This window comes from Erithacus rubecula (assembly GCF_903797595.1).
Source record: "Erithacus rubecula genome assembly, contig: SUPER_W_unloc_2, whole genome shotgun sequence".
In the NCBI taxonomy this organism is placed as follows: Eukaryota; Metazoa; Chordata; class Aves; order Passeriformes; family Muscicapidae; genus Erithacus; species Erithacus rubecula.
In genome coordinates, this window is record NW_027635620.1 from 385,591 (window position 1) to 394,705 (window position 9,115).

Sequence of the window (9,115 nt, forward strand, 5' to 3'; positions counted from 1 at the left end):
ATTAAGGATATAGATGCGTAAATGGGGCAATAGGGGGAGTCGAGAAGGGCTCTCTATGACAGCAGATGGACCTGTAGTGTTTGTGTGTTGGAACAGAATTGGTTGAGGGGGAGCGTGGAGAGACATGGGTGAGGAAAGGAGAGCCAGTACTGGGCGCAGAGGTGAGGGACTGAGAGCACGGGCTGGGGGCCTGTGGGGCTGCCGGGACTCAGGGCCGGGCAGTGCCTGACCCTGCCACCCCTGAGCAGGGGTGGCAATGGCTGCTGGCCCCCATGAGGTTGTTGGACACTCAGGCCCCATGAGGCTGCGGGAAGCCCTGGCCACCTATCATGCTTTTGGCCGTGCTTGCTGGGAGCACTGGTGGGGGAGGAGCCGTGCTTAGACTGTGAGAGGACAGGGACCAGCTCTGGAATATGGTGTATGATAAGGAGAGGGAGAACAAGGATGACGGAATGTCCGGAAAATGCAGATTGTAGGTGAAAGGATTAGGATTCCCTTTTAAGGGTTTTGTGAGCTTTGCCAGAAAATAAAAGTAAAACAAGGACAACCATGAAACTTTGCTGAATGTTTGACATGGGTTTGAAAAGCATGAGTTTCTGATTATTCCTAGTTGTGGTCGTGGTTTTCTGGGAGGGGATTTGATGGCTGGAGTTGGGAATGTGTGTTGTGGGGAGTAATTGGGAGGATAACACTGTTGTAAATGCTGGAATGAACCCAGAGGTGTGGGCAGTCCCAGGGGAATATGAAAAAGTGCATATGGAGCCTCTCCACATTACTCTGAGGTGACCTGGACAAATGGTGTCTAAAAAGCAATACCCCCTTTCAAGGAAAGAATGATGGGGTTCCAGCCTGATGCTAAGCTAAGGGTGGGTCTTTTGGAACCGTGTATGTCCCTGTAAGGGTCAGTCCGAAGTTTTCCCTGATCTGCCTCAAAACCTCCCAAAATCAGAGACTGAGACCCCGGGACCTCACCACTCACTCCAGACAGGAGATTCTGGCCTGGCCAAGGTAGATGCTTGCCAAGGACTGTTTGTAGGTGTGCTTGCTTGCTGCTTGCCATGGTACACTGCTCTCGAGCAGGGTAGTGGCTGTAGCATTCTGTTCCTGCACCTGTTTCTTGGAGCAAAAGTGTCCGCATACAATAAATAGTCCATAAATCTCTCCACCTTTTGGCCAGAGGCCACTTGCTTTGGAAAAGGACTATAAAAAGTAACTTTCCTGAAGAGACTTTGAGATCTCCCCATGGATGGAAGACACGTCTATTGGCTGAAGACCACGAGGACGTCATCCCATCTGTTGGTAGCTATTCCCCCTTCCCCCTTTTTCTCTCTCTCTCTTTACTTTGTTTCCTTTCCCCTCAAACCCAAACTGAATTATTGGCACTCAATAAAGTGCATTGCTGATTGTTGTTGAAAAAAGCTTTAGTCTCCTGCTGTTTGTCTTTTGCACCCTGGGGTCAAATGAACCATTACGACTCCTGGTTGAGTTGAGCGGATGGTGACATTAAATTGGTGTCACGGACAGGATATCTGACAGACAGAAGGGTTGCAGGGTTGTGTGTAGTCTGTAACAGGGGAAAGACGTCTTCCTCCAGCCACACCTAGCTGACCACCTCGAAAGGGGTGAGCTTGACTAAAAAGCAAGGGGGGCAGCTCAGATTTTGTGCAAACTGCACATGCCTAGGTGAAAGGCACCCCCATAGTCGTTTGAGGGCTCTGTCTTCATAATCTTCAAAAGATCTCTTGGTGCAAAAGGCGGGACTGTGTTGTTGTTGTTTTTTGTTCTTTATGTGAATATTGACCTCCCTAGAAGTGAGGGGGGAATACTGCGCAAGCTGCATATGTAACTTTAGTAATTGACCTCCCTGGAAGTAATGGGGGAATATGCGCAGGCTGTGTGTGTAATTTTAGTAATTGTCCTCCCAGGGAAGAGAGGGGCTGAACACAGGGAAAGTTGTGTGTGTAACTTAAGTTATTGACCTCCCTGGAATGGTTTTACTTTCCCCTCGTAAAATGACTGAAAATTATAGTGCAAAAGATAAAGCTGCATTTTACGCTCTATTAGCTAAATATAATGCCAGACCCTCACAAGGGGGGGGGGGAAGAGTGGGCGCACAGTAACTGGTTTAATCTAGAAAATGTGATTGATAGAATATGTTTTTTGCAACATGACACAAAATTCAAACTGGGCAGAAATAAGACCATTCTCTGCTCAGTTTTGGGGGCCTGTCTTACGGCAGCTATAGAAACTCGCTTTATGCGAAGAAATGAAGAAAGAGCAATTATTGACTCTACAAAATTTAGTGGAAATTTTGCAAAAACAATTAGATGAATAAAGGAAGGTAAATCATGCTTTAAGGGATGAGAATTATTCTTTAAGGGCTGCCCTAAAACAAGAATGCACCAACATTTTAAAACCCATTGACTCTCCACAAGAAACAGAGGAGAAGGAAATTGTTCACATTAATCAAATATGTCCTCAAAAGGAACTAATTGTGATGAAAAATTGTGGGGAACATTGCCCTAGCTTGAGACCTGCGATTAAAACAGAATTCAATTATTTTGATGATAAGGATTTTGATCCACTGTGAGGTTCTCGGACTTTCAGTGCTCTAGGCACCAACTTGGTCAGGTAATTTTAAATAAGCAAAGCAGCTAATAGTTAAAAAGGTTATTTATTACAAAGCATAACTTATTACAAAGCACATCAGTCTCAAAAGGCAATAGTGAAAAGGAATGGCAAAACAATAGCAAAGCAATAGCAATAAGCGAATGGTTAGAAGCTGGAATGGCTAAAAACAAGTGGCTAAAAGCCAAATGGCTAAAAAGCAACAACTCTCCCCGATACATATTCTTATATAGGATTTTTCCAACAAGTTAAGATGCAAACTTGGACCACCACTCCTTAACCTATTAGAATTCTAGTTTCTTAGCACACCAGGTTATGTATAGAACTACGCATACAACCTATCTTGTTCTATCTGAAAAATGTAAGTAATATTTTTACTATAGCTCTATTATGTCGAAGTCCTATCTACAACTGTGGGCCTGGAGTGTATTGCTGAAGATATCAGTATGTTTCAACCTTCAGTAGAACTCTCACTGCTACTGTGGCATTTGAAACTTTTCACTTACTAAAAGCATTAGAACTCACCCTAAAATTACTAACTTGCTTCTACTGTTGTACACAAAGTAGTAAAAAGTATAACTACTAAATGTGAAGTTATGTGTGCAGATAATTGAAAAGCTAGGATCAAGCTTCTAGAGAATAAATGAATCTTTACAGTTTGTCGGTTCTAAGAAATACAGCATAATTTTAAGTAATAATCAAATGTGTGTGTGTTTATGACTGTGCTCCTCAAATACTGTGATCCTAACTGCCCAGCCAGCACCTAGAATCTGGCTGCCTTAGAATGTAAGCTAAATTAAATACTCGTGTGTGCTGGTTTCACATGGGGCGGGGGGGGGGGGGGGGGGGGGGGTGGGGGGAGTTGCCCGAGAGGAGCACCGGCCTGGAAACAGAGGAGGGCTCCTTTCCCTGTAGAGTTTCCTCTGTGAGCTGCAGGGACCAATCAGAGGGCTGATCTAGTAGTTGACAGCCTAAGTAACAAATTAAAAAGCTATTTCACTTTCATAAATCACATGGTAAAGTTAATCCGTCCTCTTTTGACTTACGGCCTCCACAGAGGTGAGGTCGACTCCGGCTGGGGCCATGGCCCCAGCCCCGGCACCAGCTAGGCCCGGCCCGGCCTGGCCCCCTTCTCCATGCGGCCTGGCTGGGGCAGGGGGGCCACTGAAGCCCCCTCCCCTTTCCCTGTTCTTGGCTGGGGAGCCCTGGTGGCTGGGTGGGGGGAGGCTTTTGCTGAGGTCCTGGTGTCCCCTCCCCCCCCAGTGTGGCCATGACTCAGCCGGGCTTCTGCTGCCGTTCTTGGAAGCAACCAAGAGAGGAGAGGCCTCCAGCTGACCACGCGGCGTGAGGAGATGAGACTACTGATCTCCTGAGCTCCCCTGAATGAGAAGAATAAAGCAAGGAGTCTACTGAAGTCAGTGAAATGAAAGCTAAATTTTCCAGATGGGAAGAGATTGAAGAGATGCCACTGATAAGTAGCTGAAAACCTTTTTTTGTAGGCTATGAGGGGACTGTGACTACACTGAAATTCCTTTAAACTATGAAAAATACTTGGAGGAGGTTAAAGTGCATGAGAAAAGGATCTTTTGCCCCGAGGGAACAGGACTTTCTGTTTTGGGACTGGACATATGGACAGAGACATTTAATAGAAAAAGATATGAAGATAATTTTGTCTTTAAGCAGCTTGTCTTTAAAAGTAATATCTCCAAGTGTGTAGCATAACCCATAACATAGATCTGGAAAGACTGTGAAGATGGGAGGAAGTTCACAGTTTGCAATTTTTCCTGGGCGGGCACAGACTGTGAAAGTGAAGACACCCCCTTAGCCTAAACCAAAAAAAGGTACTTTTCTCTCTAGAGTGAACTGAAATGATTATTTAAGTAGATAACTGACTGAAGTGTTTTCTGTATGTTGCTGTTAAGAAATGTGGAAGATGAGGGAAGGGGGAGGAGGGAATAATCTGGAAATCTTATTCTGAATTTCTTTTTTTGTGTGTTATTATTAAATTTATTCTTATACCTTTTTAAGTTTTAAGCCTGCTTTGTTTTTGCTCCTAAATCCCATCTCTAAAATAAATTAAATATATTAAAATTGGCAAACCCAAGTCAATCCTTGACATCATGTAAGACAGCAACAGTAGAGTGTGCTGCACTTAGTAAATCATAACATTCACAAAATAACAGAATTTGCTGAGTTGGAAAGAACATATCAGGATTAAGTCCAACTTGTGTCTCTGTACAAAACACCCCAACATTCCCACCACTTGCTAATGGAGTTGTGCAAACTTCTTAAACTCTGTCAGGCTTAGTGTTGTGACTGCTTCCCTAAAGAGCCTGTTCAGTGTCCAACTGCCCTCTGGGTAGAAAACCTTTTCCTGATATACAACCTAACCTCTCCTAAAGTTCTAACCTCTCTCAACTTCATGCCATTAACTTAAAACAGTCCTGGCTTTTGTGTAAAGTTTGCAATAATTTGCTGAGTCTTCTATAAGTGCAGTACCACAAATAAAAATAAATAAATGTGCAGTGTCATGTGTTTTAAGAACACCCTCCCTAAGCAGGGAGGTGAGACCAAATAACCCACTGCGGTTCCTTCTAACCTGACCTGTTCTGTAGTTCTGTGATTCCATAAAATGCTTTGATGTTTGCAGAGGGGTGCATGTAGAGCACAGTAACACCTCGTGCTCTGTAAGCACATTAGACTGATGTGACTTATCCTAAAAAACAAATTAATACAATAAATAAAACAATGCTGAGGCAAAAATTAGGAGCAGCTGCTTCAAGTGAGGCCACATGAAATAAACTGTTATAAGAAGAATTTAAAAGATAGCAGTTGAAACTAGGAAAAGTTTCCGAAGTGTCTTGCTCCTGGCAGTGTGCAAGAAAAGAAGAAATGAAAGGTGTTGTATTATCATGACACACCTGCTACATGTAAACTAATTCAAAAGTATAGTATATTCTGAAAGCAAACTACTTTGCAAAAAAAAAAAAAAAGTTAATCGTGCTTTGTGCTCTTTTATGGCTAATTTAAAGAAAAATCACTTAAGCAACTTTTGTACGGTAGTTAAAAAAATGCTAAAATGTGAAAATTAATATAATGAAATGGGCTGTAATTCTGAACAATTAGTGCTGTTAAATTCTCATTTTTAATATTGTTTTATATGTATTTATTTGCTATTTTAAGTGTTTTTAACCTCGGTGCTTAAGCAGCCTGCCTGTTTTGTGACAAACAAAAACACTGGCAGCTGACTTTAAGCTTTTACATCCTTGAAGAGGAATACTTCCACTTCAAACAAGAAGATCAAGACTGTTTCAGTCAAAAAGTCATCATACTAACTAAGCTATGTGTAAATGTTTAAATTGTGAAAAAAATTATTGTAATTTACAAAATCAATACTCTTGTTATAAAAAGTATCACGTGCCAAATTTATTTTCTATACAGATAAAAATTAAAAATCACTAAAATAATAACTTTACTTTGTGAATGGCAATTTATAGTGCCTGTTGAATGGAAAATAGCTAAAAAACAATAAGAATCTACAATTAAAAAGTGTCAAAGATAATTTGCCTGAAAATAAGCAAAAAACGAGGTAACAAGGAAATAGAGGGCAAGACCAGATTGGCCACTGTACTTGTCACCAAGAAGATCATATACACCTGCTATGGGTAGCAACCCCATAGGCATGGGAAGTGGAAGTATACGCCATACTGGACCTCTGATATTCCTTTTTCTGTCACTCCATTTTTCATCTTTTTCCCTTATGGGATACCAACCAAGTAATGTCACAGATGCTACCAAAAAACTGTACATAAAAAGACACCAAACCTCTTTTCTTATTGCACATGCCCATGTCAACAGTCACTCTTATAACCCACCCAAGTTAAGTTCTTGAATGTAAAATGAAAAAAATACTAAATTGCAAAAAAAAACCCAAAATAAAACAAAAACCAACAACAAAAACCCCTAAACCACTAACTTAATTTAAAGAACAAACAGAAATCAATAAAGTAAAAAAAAAAAAAAGAAAATGGGGGATTGTGAGATGTTACATAGTGATTTGAGTAATTATCATCAATATAAAGAAAAATACTAAATCCAAAGAAAAACATGGACATGAGACACAGGAAATATCTAATGATTTCATTATATTTGTTTAAATAAGTTTGTTGTAAATTGATGATTTTTTTGTTTTTATGTATTTTTATTATTTTGTCACTATAATCATTAATTCTATCCACTCTTATGTATAAGGAAAATGCAGGCTTGTTTGGACATGAGCAGGCTTGTCCCTGCTGTTACATGCTTGCTAAGAGTGTAACCTGAGAACATGTTCAAGCCTTGTCCAGACCTGGTGGGGGCTTGAAGCCACTTCTGCTTGAGTGCTAGCCAACATGTTTGGGCTTGCTCGGACTTGTACTCCAGCACAGTGGGCATGTCACAGCCCACCAAGAAACTGCCTATAAAAGGGTCAGTGACCAGGGGTAGGACGGACGTGTTGGTGGAGCACAGACTCCCCATGCGCCCAGCGCTGCTTGTCTGTTCCTTACCAATGAATTAATAAATTGCCTTATTGATTGACCTACATGATTTTGGTAAGAAATTTATAATGGTAGTTTTGCAATAAATGAAATTGGATATTGAAAGATGAAAGAAGCAATGAGGAAAAACCATGATTTCTATAAGAATTAAAAATTAGAAGGGAGGGTTATACATTAGACGGCAATCTTAGGTATCCGGTGTTTTGGGAAGTCTGTACCTCTCAAATACAGCTAATGCGGAAAGAGATAGGGAAATGTGTCTGGGAACTTACGAGGCTGCGTCCTCCAAAAATTGGAGGCAACACAGGGGAACGCCCTACAGCCTCTCCCTTTATTTGAATAAAGTAAAAGAACTCCTCTGTCTCCTTTTTGGACATAAACCTCTGGTGTTTGTGGATTAATTTTACTGACATTAAAAACTGACAATGCTACCAATTATGGTGTCGCTTTAAATTTAATTTTTTTTTCACGCAGCTCCATGTCATGTGTTGGTAGATTCCTGTAAAAGAAAAGTGAAATTTTGGCCCACTAGACCGATAATTAAAAAGAAGTAAAAACTTCTTGTTGCTAACACAAAGTGAAAGAGTCCAGATGAAAAAATGGTTGTCACATTTAGGTGTGATTTTTAGACTTGCAGTTTCTGTGCTCCCAAACTGTTTTCCTTATCCTCAATGCAGGGATGTTTGAGATTGCTAGAAAAGAGAAAAGAAAAAAACCTTCCCTGGTAAAATATGCCAGAATTAAAGTTGTCAATTGCATGAACTTATTCAGGTGGAGTTCTGTAATAAATGGAGCAGGGCCAAGGCCTTTATTAAACAGCAGCTCTTTTATTGAAAAATTGGGGGAGTCGTCAGGGGCCGACACCTGCTGCTGCTTGCCTAGGCAACGCTGGGAGGAGGTTCTCAGCAATCCTGACCGAAGGTAAGGATGGGAGTTCCAGCCTCATGGACACGTCATGAACTCAGTTGAGGCTCATTGGTCTGGGGGTGTCACTCTTCTCAACAGCTCCTTAGGTAACGACTAGTTAGTTTGGACTTCCACTGAAGAGGTGTTTCTTGGGAGTTCTGGAAACTTTGCATATGGGGCAGTGTTTTTTGATTGACAGGGAGCAGCAGCAGGTGGCCGGAAGTGAAGTGAGGGACAGGGCGGAAGTAGGAAGTGATTGAACTAGAACTGGGATTGTTTGGGAAAGTACAAACAAATGGCCAACTTGGGGATACAGAACATGCACATCAAGAAGAGTAAGTTGCTTAACATTTTAACAGAGGGGACAACTCTTAAAACTATTTGTAACCCTTAATTATATGGCTGCTGAACCTTTTTATTTACCTCAATCCTTCCTCTTTTTCTTTGATCGGATCTTCGACTCACATCAAATCACAATTTTTGTCTTCTTGGGAGTATAACTTGTAGTTCTAGATATTGGTTTAAGATTTCTTTAGCTGAATTATGTTCTGGGTTTTGGGTTTCTATCATCAAAATTTTGGCTTTTGTTTGATTAGTCGTATTCTTTATGCTCATTTGTATGGTGGAATTTATAATTCTAATTAGACATGGGATTAGGCATGGTAAAAATAAAAAGCTTATGACTGCACTTGCAACTAAAAAAGCTACTTTTTTCCACCATTTAGTTTTTAGGGACCAGAAGTCATCCCACCAGCTAGTGTCCATCAGAGGGGTCCATTGTTGGTTTCCTACGTATGCTACCTTTCGGATTTCTTTAGATATGTTTCGTATCACCTCGCTTTTATCGTGAATTTCTAGGCAGCACTCGGATGTATTAAATTTTCCACAAATTCCTCCTTCATCAGCCAATAAATAATCTACTGCAAGCCGAATTTGATAGACTACTGCTCGGGTTTGAGTTAACTGTTCTGTGATGTGGTCTAATGCAAGGGCTGTTCGATTGGATATTATTTCTAATACTGCTTGGAGTCTGATGATTCGGT